Consider the following 19,743-nt stretch of genomic DNA (forward strand, 5'->3'; position numbering starts at 1 on the left):
TTATCTAAATTACCTTTTAAGAGTCAGGGAGGTGGAGCCAGTCAGGAGTAGAGTCACGCACTAGGCAATGTCACGCTCAGAGTTGGAGAAGTCCTTATGTACCGCGTGACACATGGGTTCAAACTGACGGGTGTCTAACAAACCATCACAATCAAAGGGGGGGGCACCAGGGACACTTTAACAATGGTGGGCCCTATCGCTAGGGAGAAGGGTGAGGGGGCAGCTCCTGAACTCACCTCATGTTGTTACCTGAGTTCCCTACCGTCCCTATACAGGTGTTTCAACCCATCGCTAGGCCGGATACCTAATACTCCACTAGCCCTGCAAACATCCATAGCTAGTGAGGTGGCCAACAAGAAACACTAGTCCCACAGCTGCACTAATAAACATGGAAGGAACGGAAGGCCTGACAGAGAGAATAAACAAAAGATAACAAACACCAAAATCCACGTCTGCAGACAGACTCCAAAGTAGAAGTAGGATGGGCACAGGACAATTCACCAGCAGCTCTTTCCAACAGGATGGCCAGAGTAGAATGAATTCTATCAACAGCGAGGACTGCTGGGAAAATCCCACTATTTAAACCTAAAGGGGCATGGGCTACAGCTGACCTTCACTGCTATGACCTGCTTGACAAACAAACTGACATTAACTCATAAAGCACCAACAGAAAGGAAACTACTTTTTAATGAGGAGTCTAGATGGTAAAGTGAGGCTCCAGTCAAAAACCTGTCACAAGTCTCTAAAAATAGGGAGATGACCTCAACAGGCAATGGTTAAGTTCCACCTAATCTACCTTAACTGTCATTCCTGAGGAAAAAGTATGTAATTTCAAGTCTGGCCAAAATGCCATACAGGCACTATTGTCTTCTGGTGTCACTTGGAGTTAAATATTTGGACCTGAGGGGTGTCAATAAAGCCAGATTGGGAGGACTTTGGTCATTACCACCATGACATATCTCTCAATTTGCTCCATCCACATATATGCCAATTAGTCTTCAGGATGCAATACTTGTGTGATTGAGTAGGTGTTGGGTATTGCCACCTTAACTCTTCTCCTGAGTGGCTCCCCCTACTTGACTCCTGAAATGTAATTTACATTCCACACATGCACCAGAACCAAAATCCAACAGTACACGCCTGAGATTTTTGAGAGGCTTGCAATTAAGTACTAGGTCCTCAGAGATGTCAAGCAAGCCAAACTGGGTCGATTTTGGGCAATGCTAAAATTAATCATCTCTCAAAATGGCTCCTCCTACTTGACTCCTGAAAGGTAATTTACATATGGGACATGATTTCCTGTGGTTTATGAATGCCAGTGCAGACAGCACTTGTGTGGTTGAGTGGATTTTGGGTATTGCCACTCTAACGCTTCTCCTGAGTTGCTCCACCCACTTGACTCCTGGAATGTACTTTACATTCTATGCATGCACCAGAACCAACGGTACAAGCATGTGATTTTTGAGAGGCTTGCAATTAAGTACTAGGTTCTCAGGCAAGCCAAACTGGGTGGATTTTGGTTATTGCTACCATGACACATCTCTCAAAATGGCCCCTCCAACTTGACTTCTGAAAGGTAATTTACATATAGGACCTGATTTCCTGTGGACCATGAGACCACTGGTAGTTATTGGCTCAAAACCATCTAAAAATGCAAAATTATGGCTGATGTGGTCTAAAAACTTGTGCCTCTCAAAATGCAGAGCCAAGAATGAACAGCAGATGCAAGTATGCAGACAAGCACCTTAGAACAGCAGGGCCAAGTATGATGGCTAGGTTTGTCTGGAAGCTCATTATGGGGGTGTAGCTGAGCTGAGTTTGAAAGAGGGATCAGAGGGAAAATGTCAGCCATAAAGGTAGCAGTGGGAATCAAATACCTGAATACTCAGGCGGCATAGGGCAGCCTGAGCCCGTCTGAAAAGGAACATGTTATAAGACCAGAGGTGTGCTTTTGGTGACCTCTGTAACCCAATTACAACAAAGGATGGCACATTATCCCCAATCCTTTCTTGGAATGAGTTGGGAGGTCCCAGAAACATTGGATGGACCACCAGAGATGGTGTCTTTGGCTCTTGTGTGTTGGCGCACCTTACAGGGGGACACGGGTGAAAGTACTTCCATAAGCCAGGCCGCTGCTTTGTCTTCTCTACCAGACAGCCAGCCCCAATCAGATAGAATCAGCTGTTACGACAGTGATGATAATGTATGTAATTAATTAGTCATTTTCATTTAGTCCTGCATTGTAGTCTCGTTTGATATCATCAACTTTCCAGTCAATAAAGGTCCAGGAGATTAAAGAGGTTTTAAAACTCCATTACCCCCAACCTATAAATTAACTGAGATTATGATCTGTGAATGACTCTTTAATGATGCGTTATCTGCTTGAGCTGTAAAGTAGTAACTAATGGAAGCCATGCTGTTCTCCAGCAAATGTAATTGGTTAAAGACCTTGCTGTCTCCGTCTCCTCAGACTCATGAAAGATCAAAGAGCCCACGTCCTTCATGTAATTAATAAAGAAATGAGGTACCAGAGCTATTAACAAGAAAATCTATTAATTTAAAGGCCACAGAGAGGACAGGTGACAACACAACGTAGGGTCCCTGTCTAGATAGACCACACTATACTATGGACCCTTCTAAAAACCCTCATTGAATCATAAAAAGTCTTAAATAACTGGCAGGTAGTGGGTTAATGATAGTATGATAGATTTATTGTACTGCCTGAACCAAGATAAGCAGTTTTCACACTTGTCACTAGTTGACACCACCAGCTAAACTCTAGACCAGGGGTGGGGAACCGTTTTTCAGCCGGGGGCTATTTGAAAATTTCTAGCAACCTTCGGGGGCCGCAAAAATTATCAATGTGAAAATGACCCTGCTATATTTGGTCAAACAATTAATTAACTCACCCCTACTATGGTGACCGGAGCAGCTTCTCTTTGGTGCGGCTGTGATGTTTGGTGATACTAATCATGTTGCTTCTCACAGCTGCTTTTTCATTTTTGTCTGGGTCTGGAGCACAGTCAACTCTTTGTGATAAGATTGGTAAATCATATATATCACATAACAGACGCTGTATATACATCACAGGAGACGCTGGAGGCACATATATCACACAAGAGGCTGAGGGCATATACATCACTTAGGAGACACTGGTACTGCTGCGTATACATCACATAGGAGATGCTGGGACTGCTGTATATACATCATAGGAGACACTGGGGGCACATACATCACACAAGGGGCTGGGGACATGTATATGCCACAGGCCCTACTGTGATGTATATGCCCCCAGCCCCTCCTGTGATGTATATGCCCCCAGCCCCTGCTGTGATGTATATGCCAGCCCCTCCTGTGATGTATAAGTCACAGGAGATGCTGGGGGGCATACACATCACAGCAGATGCTGGGGGCATATACATCACAGGAGGGGCTGGGGACATGCATATCACAGCAGACGCTGAGGGAAAAGCAACACAGGAGACGCTGGGGCGCAGACACCCCAAGAGGGGCAGGGGCACAGACACCCCAAGAAATGCTGGGGCGTAGGCGCCACAACAGGGGCTGGGGCGCAGGCGCCACTGGGGGGCACAGATATCACTTGCAGAGCCCTGACATCACTGGCGGGCAGGAGGGACACACAAACCTGGGGTGATGCACAGCACTGGGGGTTGCACGCAACTCTGAGGGGAGGGGGCCACAAAGCACTGGACGGGGCACACAGCAGCAGAGGGCGGGTGCTGGACACATAGGAGTGCCGAACTCACAGCAGCGGATAGCAGGCACCAGACACGCAGCTCAGGAGGGCAGAGGGCGTCCACGCAGCTCCGAGGGCAGAGGGCAGGCACACACCGCTATGCTGTGAAGCTGCTGTGGGACGTAAGCACAGAGCATTAAACCCGCCCACACAGTAAGTCCTCAGCTTGCTGGCACTGGCCAGCGGGAGAATGCATTGGTATGACCAGCAGCACATGTGTGGATTTAAAGGGCCGGCAGCCCACAAGACGGCAATGGCGGCTCGAGCACTGCCGCCCCCAGGAATCTACCCTGAGGCCACAGAAAAGGGCATGGCGGGCCGTATATGGCCCGCGGGATGAAGGTGCCCCACCCCTGCTCTAGACCAATGTAATTACCCTTTCTTAAATGGAATAATCTTATTTAATGAAACAGAAAGTAATGATAGAATTACAGGTTTAGTGTACTGGGTGAGCCGAGATAAGCAGTTTTCCCACTGCTTATTAGAGATGAGCCACCCCCCTAGAGTTCGAGTTCGGTTTGTTGAACGGAGGCTCCGTTCGGCGAACGTTCGACGAACCCCTTCGGACCCCATTGAAAACAATGGCAGACGAACACAAACACATAAATCACATTATACATGTACACATACAGTTAATAAACATTGCCATAACACTTGCAGGTCCCCACGACGCGTCCTGCACTCTGTCTCCCGCCGCCGAAGGGATAATAGCTGCGTCCTCCCGGTAACCAGCACTGATGATAGGACCTTCCGTGGCGTCAAAATAGCATGTGACCAGTCACGTGTGTATTATCTCATTGGCTACAGACTGGTCACATGGCTAGATGTCATGCTAGGTTCTGTCAGTGCATCTCTCCGGTACGCGGTGCTCGTTTGTGCCTCCCCGTGTACCGGCGAGATGCTCTGGCACATGGGCGGCTTCCTCGTTCCTGCATGTGGGCGCTCTTTACAGAGGCAGCCCACATGCAAGGACTGGCTGCCACAGCCGGTGAATTGCGGCACCGGGAATCACGTGATCGGAGCACTGTTGCTATAATAACCGCCTGTCAGATTACTTTAGCAGCGGTGGCAGCGGTGACGTCACCGCTTACAGCCCGCAGCCTCTGCTCACTCTCACTTGAGTGATTAGACTGCACACGGAGCAGCAGCGTCTTCCTCCCATGCAATGCTGTCTGATGTAGCAGAGCTGCATGGGTTGAAGGAGAAAGATGACAGAAGACCAGAGTCTCTAATGTGTCTGTGTATTTATTTCTATTAGGCTATGTGCGCACGTTGCGTAAATACATGCAGTTACGCTGCGCTTTGTAGCTCAGCGTAACTGCATGCGTCCTGCGTCCCCTGCACAGTCTATGGAGATTGTGCAGGGGCCGTGCGCACGTGGCGTCTTAGAGTGCAGTGCTTCGGCTGCTGCCCGAAGCGCTGCGTTCTAAGAAGTGACATGTCACTTCTTCCGTGCGCTTTGCCGGCAGCTCCTGCTCGGTCTATGGCAGGAGCTGCAGGCAGAGCGCATGGAATCGGCTTTTTTTTTTCTCTACGGACATTTTCTGCAGCGATTTGAAGTGCACGTGTGCTCTTCAGATCGCTGCAGAAATTTCTGCAGGGCTAGTACGCAACGTGCGCACATAGCCTTAAAGTATTTTTTCTCTGTGTGGTGTCTTTTTTTAACCCTTTATTGGAGATTCTTAATGGCCAGGTCAAACTTGCCTGACATTAAGAATCTCTGGCTTAATACTAGCTAGTAAAACAAAGCTAGTATTAACCCATTATTATATTACCCAGCAAGCCACCCGGCTTCAGGGCTGCTGGAAGAGTTGGATACAGCGCCAGATGATGTCGCTTCTATGAAAGCTGGGGCGGCTGCGAACTGCAATTCGCAGCAGAGGGGCCCAGAAAACTCGGGCCAACCTGTGCTGCAGATTCCAATCCCCAGCTGTCTAGTTGTACCTGTCCGGACAAAAAAATGGGGAGAAGCCCATGTCGATTTTTTTTTTTAATTACTTCATGAAATTCATGAAATAATTAAAAAAAGGGCTTCCCTATTTTTTTTAGTTCCCAGCCGGGTACAAATAGGCAGCTGGGGGTTGGGGGCAGCCGTACCTGCCGGCTGTACCTGGCTAGCATACAAAAATATGGCGAAGCCCATGTCATTTTTTGGGGGGGCAAAAAACTCCTGCATACAGTCCTGGATGGAGTATGCTGAGCCTTGTAGTTCTGCAGCTGCTGTCTGCTCTTCTCCATACAGACAGACAGCAGCTGCAGAACTACAAGGCTCAGCATACTCCATCCAGGACTGTATGCAGACGTTTTTTGAACCCCTAAAAAATTACGTGGGCTTTGCCATATTTTTGTATGCTAGCCAGGTACAGCAGGCAGCTACGGGCTGCCCCCAACCCCCAGCCGCCTATTTGTACCCAGCTGGGAACCAAAAATATAGGGAAGCCCTTTTTTTTTTAAGTATTGTATGAATTTTATGAAATAATTAACAAAAAAAAAAATGACGTGGGCTTAGCCCAATTTTTGTGTCCAGCCAGGTACAACTAGGCAGCTGGGGATTGGAATCTTCAGCGCAGGGTGCCCAAGCTTTCTGGGCACCCCTGCTGAGAATTGTAGTCCACAGCCGCCCCAGAAAATGGCGCTTTCATAGAAGCGCCATCTTCTGGCGCTGTATCCAACTCTACCAGCTGCCCTGATGATGGGTGTCTCGCTGGGTAATAATGGGGTTAGGGCTAGCTGTATATTATCAACTGGCCCTAAGCCCGAAATTCATGGTGTCATGCCAATATTAGACATGGCCACCATGAATTTCTAGTACAGATAAAAAAAAAAACACAACTCACAGAAAAATATTTTTATTAGAAATAAAACACAACACAATTAGTGACTCCATCTTTATTGAAATAAAGAACCCCACTCCGCAGTAATCCTGGGTCAAGGGTCCCGCGCCGTCTAATCCGGATCCAATATCATCTGATCGGTTTGCTGGAAGGCAAAGCGATCAGATGATCTGTCAGGTTCAAGGGCCTGAATCACATGACACAGCAGCTGATTGTATAAACGGCTTTTATACAATCAGCTGATGCATCAGTGCAAAAAAAAAAAAACTACACAATTCTGTGCAGACTCCTGTCCGACAGCAGCAGCTGATAGTTTAGCCGGCCGGGCGGTAAAAAAACGACCTCACCGCTCGACTGTTAGTGTCAGCTGATTCCGTCAGGTGACCGCATCAGCTGATCATCGCCAGGTCTGAGAGAGAGAGAGCGAGCGAGAAAAGAGAGAGCGAGAGAAGAGAGAGCGAGAGAAGAGAGAGAAGAGAGAATGCGAGAGGAGAGAGAATGCGAGAGGAGAGAGAGAGAAGAGAGAGAGAAGAGAGAACGCGAGAGGAGAGAGAGAGAGCGAGAGAGAAGAAGAGAGCAAGAGAAGAGAGAGGGGAGAAGAGGAGAGAAGAGAGAGAGGAGAGAGAGAAGAGAGAGAGAGTAGAGAGAGAGGAGAGAGAGAGAACGAGAGAGAACAAGAGAGAGAGAGAACAAGAGAGAGAGAGAACAAGAGAGAGAGAGAACAAGAGAAAGAGAGAACAAGAGAGAGAGAGAACAAGAGAGAGAGAGAACAAGAGAGAGAACGAGAGAGAGCGAACAAGAGAGAGAGAGAGAACAAGAGAGAGAGAACGAGAGAGAGAGAAGAAGAGAGAGATATGAGAGAGAGGAGAGAGCAATGCAGCCTCATTCCGTGACTGCAACCAATCATGGGCGCTGGTGGCGGGGAAGGCACAGAATACCTGATTGAATAATGAAGCGGCAGCCATTTTCAAAAGAGGAAAAGCCGCCGAAGATTTGTGACAGCCGTGTAACAAAACGCCTGTGATTGGTGAGTAGGAAAGAGAGAGGGATTGTGCTGGGGATGCAGGACGCATGCAAATACACAACGTGCACACATACTTACTGTGAAAAGCCACGCTTTTTGTGATCGAACCGTTCTTGAACGTAACTCGAACTGCCGAACTTTAAGGGTACTTTCACACTTTAGCGATGCAGCAGCGATCCAACCAGCGATCTGACCTGGTCAGGATAGCTGCTGCATCGCTACATGGTCGCTGGTGAGCTGTCAAACAGGCAGATCTCACCAGCGACCAGCCCCCAGCCAGCAGTGACGTGCAAGCGACGCTGTGCTTGCACGGAGCCGGCGTCTGGAAGCTGCGGACACTGGTAACTAAGGTAAACATCGGGTATGGTTACCCGATGTTTACCTTAGTTACCAGCTCACACCGCTTAACTTAGCGTGTGCAGGGAGCAGGAGCCGGCACTGGCAGTGTGAGAGCTGCGGAGGCTGGTAACGAAGGTAAATATCGGGTAACCACCTTGGTTACCCGATGTTTACCTTGGTTACAGCTTACCGCAGGCTGTCAGACGCCGGCTCCTGCTCCCTGCACATTCAGGATTGTTGCTCTCTCGCTGTCACACACAGCGATGTGTGCTTATCAGCGGGAGAGCAACAATAAAAAAATGAACCAGGGCTGTGTGTAACGAGCAGCGATGTCACAGCAGGGGCCAGATCACTGCTCAGTGTCACACACAGCGAGATCACTAATGAGGTCACAAAAAACGTGACTCAGCAGCGATCTCAGTAGCGATCTCGCTGTGTGTGAAGCACCCCTAAGCAAATCGTTCGAGTTCGTCAAACGACTCGAACACCCCCCAAAATCACTCGAATTTGAAATTGGCGAACCGATCGACTCGAACATCACTCAACTCTACTGCTTATTAGCTGATACCACAAACTAAACTCTGGAACCTTGTAACAATGAAATAATCATATATAGCTAAAAAGAAGGAAATAATAGCACAATAGGTCTATTGTACTGACTCAAGATAAGCAGTTTTCACATTTGCAACTAGTTGACACTACCAGCTAAATGGTAGTCCCTTCTGACTGTATCTACTGAAAAGGAATAATTGATTTAGCTAGAAAGAAGGTAATGATAGAATTAGAGATTTAGTGTACTGGCTTAATCAAGATAAGCAATTTTCACACTGGCTACTAGTAGACAACAAGAAGATACACTCCATACACTTTTAACTGCATTCTTTGAAAAGGAATACACTTGTATATGTATAAGAAAAATGGTTTAGGGATAGAATGACTGGTCTATTATACTGCCTGAGCCAAAATAAGCAGTTTTTACACTGTCTACAAGTTTACCTCCCAACAAGCTACACTCCATACAATATTAACAGCCCTCACTGAAATAACTTAACTTTCTAATAACTAATAGACAGAAAGTACTAAAAACACAATGGCAAAATTATTATATTGCCTGAGCCAAGAAAATCAAGTATTCACACTTGCAATTATGAAGGGAATATTGGAGACATTTGATGCGTCAGTGCTATTTCCAGAAATTGATAGCATTGTTTTTGCTGTAAAGCCGTTGAGACAGGACCACTAGGCATTGTACTCAAAATCATTGACATATCATAGCCACTGGTGTACTATCTGCTGATGCACCATATAGTACCCAAATAATATAGTGGTTTTAAGATGACCAAGCCCAACAAAATTGGGACTGTAGCTACATCGTATACAGTTGGCTTTAGGGTAAGAAGCAAAAAGTGGGGTAACTAGGCCATTAAGGCACCTTGGGCAACTGCCCCGGATGCCCACTCCTAAGGATGTTCCAGGAGGTTACGTTCTCCTTTGTGGAGCTACCTTGGGACCTCCAATAAACATCGCGGCATCAGTCCGTCCCCTTGTCACAGCCATTATCCCGTTGGCCTATTTATGATCCCAGGGCTGCGGCTGATCGACAAATATTTTTTTATGTGTGATTATGTGGACACCCATGAAATGATAAGTGACAGTTGGCCGTTAACAGCCTGAGGGGTGGACCGCCGCACCTCATTCCCCTCCACTGCAGGCGACATCTGACGAGCTGATAATGTGTGCAGAACGGGAGAGGGAGGATCAGAAGCCGGACAGTAATGAGCTTCACCCCCCGGGGATGGCCATTAAATAATCTGATGGTGGAGAAATGTGGCTGTGTATAGAAAATCAATACTGAGCTCTCCTGGGGACGGGGCCTGGAAGGAAGGGAGGGAGAGAGAAAGAGAGAGATGGATGGATGGATGGATGGATAAATAAATAGATAAATGAATAGATAGATAGAGGGATAGATAGATAGATAGATAGAGATCGTTAAAAGAGACAGACAGATCGATAGTGTCACGCTAGGTACGGGGAAGTACAAAGCGAACAGCAAAAGGGAAGGGAAACCCTATGTCTAGGGAAGGGGGTGAACTCTGACCAAACCACCTGCTGTGCCCACCTCACCACCCTAGATAGGTTCTGCACCTATCTGCTGAGCTGGATACCTAACCCTGGCTGACCATGAAGTAGGCATTAGGAAGGGAGCGGATGGGATGAGCACTTAGTTAACCCCACAAAGCAGAGAAGAAGAAGACACAAGGATTCCAAACAGGGGGAAAGTGAATGATAAACTTATCTCCAGATGCCTCAGGGTAAGGAACAGCAACAACCACAAACTTTCTTCAGATGTATACAAGCCGCCTGCTTGCACTGAAGACTTGTAAAGGGTATAAGAGCTATCACCAGCACAGAGTAATAGGAAGTGAAGGTATATTAAGACACCAAGGGAAATACTGATGAAAAAGCAGCTGAACGGCTGATGAAATCTGCAGGGTCCTAAAGAGAAGGGGATGAAAACCAGGCAAAAATAATAGAAGGTCAGGGAACAGTTACCACAACCAAACGCGATCTTCTATAGCAGGACACCACAGGCCTGTCTGTCACTTGTGACACACCCATGACAGTACCTCCCCTTCTACCAGTGATCTCCAGACACTCAGGCTTATACAGATTGGCAGCATGAAATTAATGAACCAACCTTGTTGCATTCATCCCACATCCTCACCTCCAGTCTGTAACTCCTCCAGTGCACCAAGTATTGAAGACAATGATGTAGAAAACGAGAATCAACAATCTATATGAAACTCTAAAATTACCATAAACCATGGTTGGGGTGGGTGGCAAGGGAAACAGCTCAAAGAGTACCACATACTTCTTGAGCAGAGAACTGTGGAACACATTGTGGATACTAAAGGGTGCTTTACACGCTGCGACATCGCTAACGAATATCGTCGGGGTCACAGTGTTTGTGACGCACATCCGACGCCGGTAGCGATATCGCAGCCTGTGACACCAAGGAGCGACAATCAACGATCGCAAAATCGTTCAAAAACGGTGATCGTTGACACGTCGCTCCTTTCCTTAGTATTGGTACGATGTTGTTCGTCGTTCCTGCAGCAGCACACATCGGTATGTGTGACACTGCAGGAACGACGAACATCTCCTTACCTGCGTCCACCGGCAATGCTGAAGGAAGGAGGTGGGCGGGATGTTACAATCCGCCCCTCCGCTTATATTGGCTGGCCGCTTAGTGACGCCGCAGTGATGTCCCTATGACGCTGAACGCACCTCTCCCTTGAGGGAGGGATTATTCGGCGGTCACAGCGACGTCGCTGACAAGGTATATGTGTGTGACGCATATAGTCATTCACACTTAGGTTCAGACCTGGCAAGCGTTTTTTGTCAGCCATACGTATGTATCTGTCTCCCATCAGCTTCAAATTAATCTAACCCCTTGTCATACAGAAGAGAGTGATGAGGCAAAACGATCCTCCTCAGGAACTCCTGAGGCATCCCTACCACTAAAGGTACCAAATTGCAAATGAAAACCGTATGCACCAAAGAATGGTGACTTGCCAGTGGACTCCTCCTGATGATGATTGTTTAGAGCAAATTCAGCCAATGGTAAATAAAATGTCCAATCCTCCTGGTTCTCAGAAACAAAACACCTGAGGTAAGTTTCTACCTTTTGATTTGTGTGCTCGGTCTAACCATTAGAGAGGGTAGAAGGCAGAAGAAGAGGACAACTGCACCCCCAGTTGAGCACAAAACATTTTCCAAAACTTGGAAACAAACTGGGTTCCTTGATCTGAGACCACATCGGAAGGAACCCTGTGAAGCTTCACAATCTCATTGATGAACATCATAGCCAGAGTCTTGGCATTCAGAGGTGCCGGTAATGTGATGAAATGTACCATCTTACTGAACCTATCCACATGCAGTAAGACCACAGTTTTACCTGCAGATAAAAGGTAGGTCAGTAATGTAATCCATGGATAAATGGATAAATATGTCCAATGTCTACTGAGGATAGCCAATGGCAGGAGAGAACCAGAAGGCCGAGTATGCGAAAACTTGGAACGTGCACAAATACTGCAAGCAGATACATAGTCAACCACATCCTGATGTAACCCCGGGCACCAAAAGCGATGAGACAGGAGGGCCGACGTTACTTTAGTACCCGGATGACCCGCAAGTACAGAATTGTGATGTTCTCTAATTATTTTATGGCACAAATTAGATGGCACAAACTACCTCCCTGGAGAGAAAGAGGCCGGGGCATCCCTTCTAGATCTGGGCACAAGGCCTAAGTGACCACTCCATTCTGGAAAATGGAGACAGGGTTCACATGATGACTACCACGAGGGAAGCTCTGGGATAATGCATCTGCTTTGATGTTATTAATCACTGGATGGTAAGTGAAAGTAAAATTAAACCTAGTAAAAAACCAAGATCATCTAGCCTGCCTAGGATTGAGATGTTTGGCAGACTTGGTATGACAGGATTTTATGGTCTGTGATTATGGTAAATGAGATGGACTGCCCCTTCAAGCCAATGGCTCCATTCCTCAAAAGCTAACTTAATCGCCAAGAGCTCTCTGTTGCCAACATTGTAGTTTCTCTCAGCTGAAGACCATTTCTTGGAAAAGAAAGTGCATGGACGCTATTTACCAGGAGACAGACCTTGTGACAACACAGCCCCAACCCCCACCTCTGATGCTTCAACCTCCACGATAAAAGGCTGTGAAACATCGGGCTGAAAGAGTATAAGTGCTTTGGAAAAACATCTATTTAACCCCATAATGACCGTGGGTCGTAAAATGGTGTGTTAGTGGTCATAGTGTTAATCCCTCCCGGCTGCCGTGGGCAGTTGGGGGGATCCGCACACGTTAGCTGATTTATACAGCTGACATGTGTGCCTATCAGGTATGAGCAGATCCGTGATCCGCCCATACCTGTTAACCCCTTAAATGCCGCTGTGAAACTGTCACAGCTGTATTATAATAGCGGTAGCGGTGTTCCGTTTACACACTGCCTGACACCGAAAGTCTGGATCCGATGGTAATGTGATGACTCCTGTAGCTCACATGACTCACTTCCTGTCTCATATGGACGAAAGCTGTGTGAGATAGGAGATGAGCATATCTGGTGATCACAGCTGTGTAGCTGTGATCAGCAGATATGGAAGAGCGATCAGACTGCTGATCCTTATAGTCCCCTAGACGAACTGGTAAATTAAAAAAATAAGTTTTGAAAAATTAAAAAAAATAAACCTAAGAGTTCAAATCACCCCCCTTTTGCCCCATTGAAAATTAAAGGGTTAAAAAAATAAAAAATATACACACATTTGGTATCGCCGCATTCAGAAATGCTCTATGAAAATATAAAATCGATTAATCTGATCTGCAAATGGTGTAGCGGCAAAAAAATTCCAAACGTCAAAATTACATTTTTTGGTTGCCGCATATTTTGCGGAAAATGCAATAACAGGTGATCAAAATGTAGCATCTGCATAAAAATGGTACAGTTAAAACGTCAACTTGAGACACAAAAAATAAGCCATTACGGACCCATAGATCCTGAAAGATGAGAACGCTACGGGTCACGGAAAATGGCGCAAAACGTACCCAACTTTTTTTTTTTTTTACAAACTTCTAATTTTTTTAAGCCCTTTGATAAAAGTACACCTATACATGTTTGGTGTCTGTGAACACGCACTGACCAGAGGCATCACACCCACACATCAATTTTACCATATAGTAAACACAGTGAATAAAATATCTCAAAAAGTATTGTGCAATCGCACTTTTTTGCTATTTTTCTGCATTTGGAAATTTTTTACCGTTTTCCAGTACAATATATGCTAAAACTCATGATTTAATTTAAAAGTACAGCTCGTTTCACAAAGAAAACGGCCCCTCATATGACCATATTGATGAAAAAATGAAAATGTTACGGCTCTCGGAAAAAGGGTGACAAAAAAAAAACGGTTGTGAAGGGGGTTAAAGAGAAAAAGGCCTGCTGGGAAGAGTCTGACCATTTAGAGAAATCCGACCCCTTTTTTTGTCATGTCAGTGAGAGGATTCACAATTACCGAATAGCTCTGAATAAATTTCAGCTAAAAGTTGGTAAATCCTAGAAAGCGGTGTAATGCTTTCCGGTTTTCTGGACGATCTCAGTCAAGAACAGCACAGACCTTCTCAGGATCCATCCAAAACCCCATAGACGACAACAGGTACCCCAAAAATTGTACCTCTAAGGGGTACTTCTCGCATAGCGAGATCGCTGCTGAATCACGTTTTTTGTGACGCAGCAGTTACCTCATTAGCGATCTCGCTGTGTGTGACACTGAGCAGCGATCTGGCCCCTGCTGTGAAATCGCTGATCGTTACACACAGTGCTGGTTCATTTTTTGGACGTTGCTCTCCCGCTGTTAAGCACACATCGCTGTGTGTGACAGCGAGAGAGCAATGATCTGAATGTGTAGGGTGCAGGGAGCCGGCGTCTAGCAGCCTACGGTAAGCTGTAACCAAGGTAAATATCGGGTAACCAAGCGAAGTGCTTTGCTTGGTTACCCGATATTTACCTTGGTTACTAGCGTCCGCCACTCTCAGGCTGCCAGTGCCAGCTCCCTGCTCCCTGCACTCGTAGCCGGAGTACACATCGGGTAAATAAGCAAAGCAGTTTGCTTATTAACCCGATGTGTACTCTGGCTACAAGTGCAGGGAGCCAGCGCTAGTGGTGTGCGCTGGTAACCAAGGTAAATATCGGGTAACCAAGCGCTTGGTTACCCGATATTTACCTTAGTTACCAAGCGCAGCATCGCTTCCACGCGTCGCTGGTGGCTGGTCACTGTTGAGATCTGCCTGATTGACAGCTCACCATGTAGCGACACTCCAGCGATCCTGACCAGGTCAGATCGCTGGTGGGATCGCTGGAGCGTCGCTAAAGTGTGACTGTACCCTTAGACAGCGAAAACACACTTCTCCAGTTTGGCCTACAGTTTGTTATCTCTTAAAATATGTAATCCCTATTTAATATGTACCTGATGTGTCTCCATATTGAGTGAGCAGATGAAGATATTGTCCACACCTATATAACCATGATAAGGGTCTCAGGAGGTAATCTGATTCAATTACTGAAAATCAAAACAAGGGCGGAGACCCCCATCTTTCCTCTTAACGAAGAAGAACTTTGCCGTCCTTTTGGAGAAGAGGAGGGTCTGATATGTCCCTTCTCCAGACTCTCAGCAATGTAATCTTTCATGGCCCGTCTCTGGATCAGAAAGACTACACAGTCTGGGTTTGGGTAATTTTGATCCAGGAAGCAGATTAATGAGACAGTCATATACACGATGGGGAGGTAAATCCTGACACCCCCTCTCCGAAAATACATCTGTCGCGGGCGGGGAGGGGACGCTGCGCTCACCCACTGCTCGGATCCGGCTGCTGCTGCTGCTCGGTGGTGGCTCGAGCGGTGGGTCGGATCCCGGGGACTCGAGCGGCACTCCTCGCCCGTGAGTGAAAGGGGGTGGTTTGGTTTAGGGATATTGTCCGTGACGCCACCCACGGTTGTGGTGAGGTTGCGGCACCACCGCTGCTCTGGACGGGGATCCCGGGAGCGGTGACAGGGAGCAGCTTGGATGTTGTTTTTCCCCTCCGTGGGTAGGGGGGTTGGTTGTCCCGGGGCCCGGTGAGGGAAGGATGGCAGGCGGGTTACGGGGTCTGGTGAGGTTCAGGGTCGCGGGGGCAGCGCTGTGCCGCACGGCACGGTGGTACTCACTCAGCCAATGATGAATGCAAAGTCTCCGGTAAAACAAACGGCTGGATGGACGGATCCCACAGATGGCTGCGGTTGTTCTTCTCCCAATAGGTTGGCGGTGACTGCCTTTCCCTGCACCTGTGTTATGTTCTCGGTTCTGGTGGCTTCCCACCGGTAACCCGCTCCCCAGCTTGGATGGATGCTGAGGGAGCCCCTTTTGCCCGCAGGCTCTGGCCCTGGGAACTGTAGCCTTGGCGGTGACTGTATTTCCCTTCACGGTTTGAGCTGTTGTCTTCAATCGGGTCTTGACTGCTGGGAAACCCCGGAGGTTCCCTTCGCTAACGGATTTGACCGGTTTTACGGCGACTCCTAGCCTGGTCGGGGTCCGTAAGCGCTGCCGAATGGTGCTGGCTTCTCTTCGCTCCCCGATTCGGTACCGGCGGGCCACTGCCCGTCCCCGGTCCTTACGGTTTACGTCGATCAGCCTCTCCTGCAGACGGTCACCACCGTCTGCCAACCTTGCTGTATGTGCCCGGGCCACGCACCCGGACATGGTCAGTCTCCTCCACTGCCACTTCACTTCTCCACTCCTCAAACTCAAAACTAAACTAAACTGCCTTCCTTTTCCCGCCTCCAGGACTGTGAACTCCTCGGTGGGTGGGGCCAACCGCCTGGCTCCACCCCCTGGTGTGGACATCAGCCCCTGGAGGGAGGCAACAAGGATTTTTGTTTGACTTCGGTGTGCCTAGCCGGGGTGTGGGGTGTGCTGTTGTAGTACCTGTGACGTCCTGGCTTGTCCAGGGCGCCACACATCCTCAAACCCAGACAAATATGCCGGTAAAACATAATTATCAAGACAGTAATTTCCCCACCCCTCAATTTCTTTGGATTACCAGTCCACCACAGGATTACGTTTCACCAACCAGGGTAGACACAGTACAATGGGAGTGAGAAGGCCCTCCAAGACATAGCAGGAAATTACTTTATAATGCAGGGGTCGTACCCTCAGTTTTATATCATGTACCATCTGTATCAGGCATCCCTGAGCAACCGGTGCTGAGTCGATGGCATAGATGGAAATGGGAGTAGTGAACATACTGCAGGTAAACCCATGAATTCTTACAAACAGAGCATCCACCATGCTGACTCCTGATCACTGTTCACAAACACAGACATTTTCTCAGTCCTGCTCTCTGGCACCCCGTCTGCTTTCAGGACAAACTGAGAATTACATGTAGAAAACAAACACACTCAGATTGTCCACCACCACCAAGGGTCAGCCAAGCCTCCGATGTTTCTTTTAGCTTAGGAATCGAGGGACAGGCTCCAACAACTTGACCTTTTTTACCACAAGAAAACAAACCCCTTTTTATGGCAGATCTCAGTGGAAACATGAAGTAGTGGCTCCCCCTAACTGCAGGGCCTCCTCCAAACCCATGATTGATGGTTCACTCACAGATTACCCCCCCCCTCCGACGATGAGTGCTGGTAGAGTCACTAGGAAAAGTGGGCTAACCATTCTATCTCGGAGGAGTCTATCCACACGTATAGCCAAGGACATGGCGGCCTCCAAGGTCTCAGGCGTTTCATAGATCACCAAAACATCCTTATACCGCTCTGTGAAAGTCCCTGGCAAAACTGGCTTTTGAGACCCGGGTCATCCTACTTGGTGTCTACGAAATTCAGAACAATAAGTCTCCGCCGATCGATTACCCTGCTGCAGGCGACATAGCCTGGACTCCGCCTAAGAGGCTCAGTCAGGATCAGCATAGATGAGACCTGAGGGCTCCAAAAATCCATCCACCGACCGGAGGCAACCGGAGCCATGTGGCAAAGAGAAAGCCCAGGATTGTGGACCCCCTGTAACAGTGAGATCACAATCCCCACCCGCTGCTCCAAATCCCCAGAGGAGTAAGGGGCACTTTGCACACTACGACATCGCAGGTGCGATGTCGGTGGGGTCAAATCGAAAATGACACACATCCGGCATCGCTGTCGACATCGTAGTGTGTAAAGCATTTTTGATACGATTAACGAGTGCAAAAGCGTCGTAATCGTATCATCGGGGCAACGTCGGTTATCTACATAATTTCGGAAGGACCGATGTTACGATGTAGTTCCTCGTTCATGCGGCAGCACAGATCGCTGTGTGTAAAGCCACAGGAGCGAGGAACATCTCCTTACCTGCGTCCCGGCCGGCTATGCAGAAGGACAGAGGTGGGCGGGATGTTTACGTCCAGCCCATTTCCGCCCCTCCGCTTCTATTGGCCACCTGCCGTGTGAAGTCGCTATGACGCCGCACGACCCGCCCCCTTAGGAAGGAGGCGGTTCGGCGGCCAGAGCGACGTCGCAGGGCAGGTGAGTGCATGTGATGCTGTCGTAGTGATAATGTTCGCTACGGCAGCTATCACAAGATATTACTGCTGCGACGGGGGCGGGGACTATCGTGCTCGGCATCGCATCTGCGATGTCGTAGCGTGCAAAGTGCCCCTAAGGCCGAAACCTAATGTACAGCTAACAGGCACCTTCCTTGAACACCAAGAGTTTGTCTCTACCCCCTGAAAGCCTGTCTGAGAGAGCAATCTTGGGCTCTGGGTGGGACTGCCTACACGCAGAATGTCCAAAATCAGGAGTCAGCAACCGCTGCTGCTACTGAACAGCTAACTTAAAGGTCTGCTACGTTAGGTACGGGGAAGTATCAAGCAAACGGCGAAAGATAAGGGAAACCCTGTGTCTAGGGAAGGGGGAAATGGTGACCCCTGACCAAACCTGCTGCTGGTCCCTGGGGTCCCTCACCACCCTAGATAGGTTCCACACCTCGGGATACCTGGTCCTGGCTGACCCTGAAGTAGGCCCTAGTTAGAGAGTGGATGGGATGAGAGCTTAGTCAACCCCACTAGGAGCTAAAGAAAACACTGGGAGAACAAACAGAGGGCGGAACAAATAACTTATCTCCAGATGCCTCAGGGAGAGGAACTGCAACAACCACAAAGATTCTCCAGATGTATACAAGCCGACTGCTTGCACTGACGACTTATTAAGGGTATAAGAGCTATCACCAGCACAAAGTAATAGGAAGTGAAGGTATAATAAAGACACCAAGGGAAGTACTGACGAAAAGCAGCTGAAAAGCTGAGGAACTCCACAGGGTCCTAATGGGAAAGGGATGAAAACCAGGCAGAACTAATAGGTCAGGGAGCAGTTTACTTTCCCAAACTCTGTGACCTTCTATAGCCGGACACCATAGGACTGTCTGTTACCTGGGACACACCTGTGACTGATAACAGATGATAGATAGATAGGTAGATAGATATAATGCACATTTCAGAGTGGCCTTTTATTGTGGCCAGCCTAAGGCACACCTGTACAATAATCATGCTGTCTGATCAGCATCTTGATAAGTCACACCTGTGAGGTAGATGGATTATCTCGGCAAAAGAGAAGTGCAAACTCAGATTTAGGCCCCCTTCACACGTCCGTGATACACGTGCGTGTTTGGTCCGTTTCCGTATATACCGGAGACACGGCCAAACGTGCACCAATGTTAATCTATGATTGTGGTCACACGTCCGTTATTTCATTATGTCCGTGTGTGCGTGTCCGTGATCCGTATGTGTTTGCGTTTGGCACGGATGCATGTCCGTTATCTGCACGGAGCACGCACACGTGGACACAATGAAAGTCTATGGGTATGTGCACACACGTTAGTAAACACGTATGCATATACCTATAGTCCGTGTCCGCTTGGTGTTTTTATTTCTAGTGATGTCGGCTATTCTTTCTATTTCTGTGTATGTCCGTCAATCTCCCTGAGTCCGTCGGTCAGTCTCTCTGTCGGTCTCTCTGTCTGTCTGTCCCTCTCTCACAGTCTGTCGGTCAGTTTCCCCCCCTCTCTCATACTTACCGTTCCCCGATCTCCGGCGCAGCGCTGCACGGCATTCACACTGCTGCGGCGGCTTTTGCTATTTTGAAAAAGCCGGCCGCCCATTAAACAATCTCGTATTCCCTGCTTTCCCCGCCCACCGGCGC

General features: G+C 48.1%; 1 protein-coding gene across 5 annotated transcripts in view; it reads right to left on the reverse strand.

The window, feature by feature from the left end:
• The window catches only part of NTRK1 (neurotrophic receptor tyrosine kinase 1), a 133,944-nt gene that overhangs the window by 80,357 nt on the left and 33,844 nt on the right, over positions 1–19,743 (reverse strand). Inside the window, exon 1 of one of the 5 annotated variants that reach the window (XM_075330584.1) lies at positions 4,388–4,406. The exons of the other annotated variants lie outside the window; for them this stretch is intronic. The gene's annotated coding sequence lies outside the window, so the exon portion shown is untranslated. Of the gene's footprint in view, positions 1–4,387; positions 4,407–19,743 lie in introns of those variants that run through there. 5 annotated transcript variants of the gene reach the window in all.

Source organism: Anomaloglossus baeobatrachus, chromosome 12 (genome assembly GCF_048569485.1).
Source record: "Anomaloglossus baeobatrachus isolate aAnoBae1 chromosome 12, aAnoBae1.hap1, whole genome shotgun sequence".
Lineage (NCBI taxonomy): Eukaryota > Metazoa > Chordata > Amphibia > Anura > Aromobatidae > Anomaloglossus > Anomaloglossus baeobatrachus.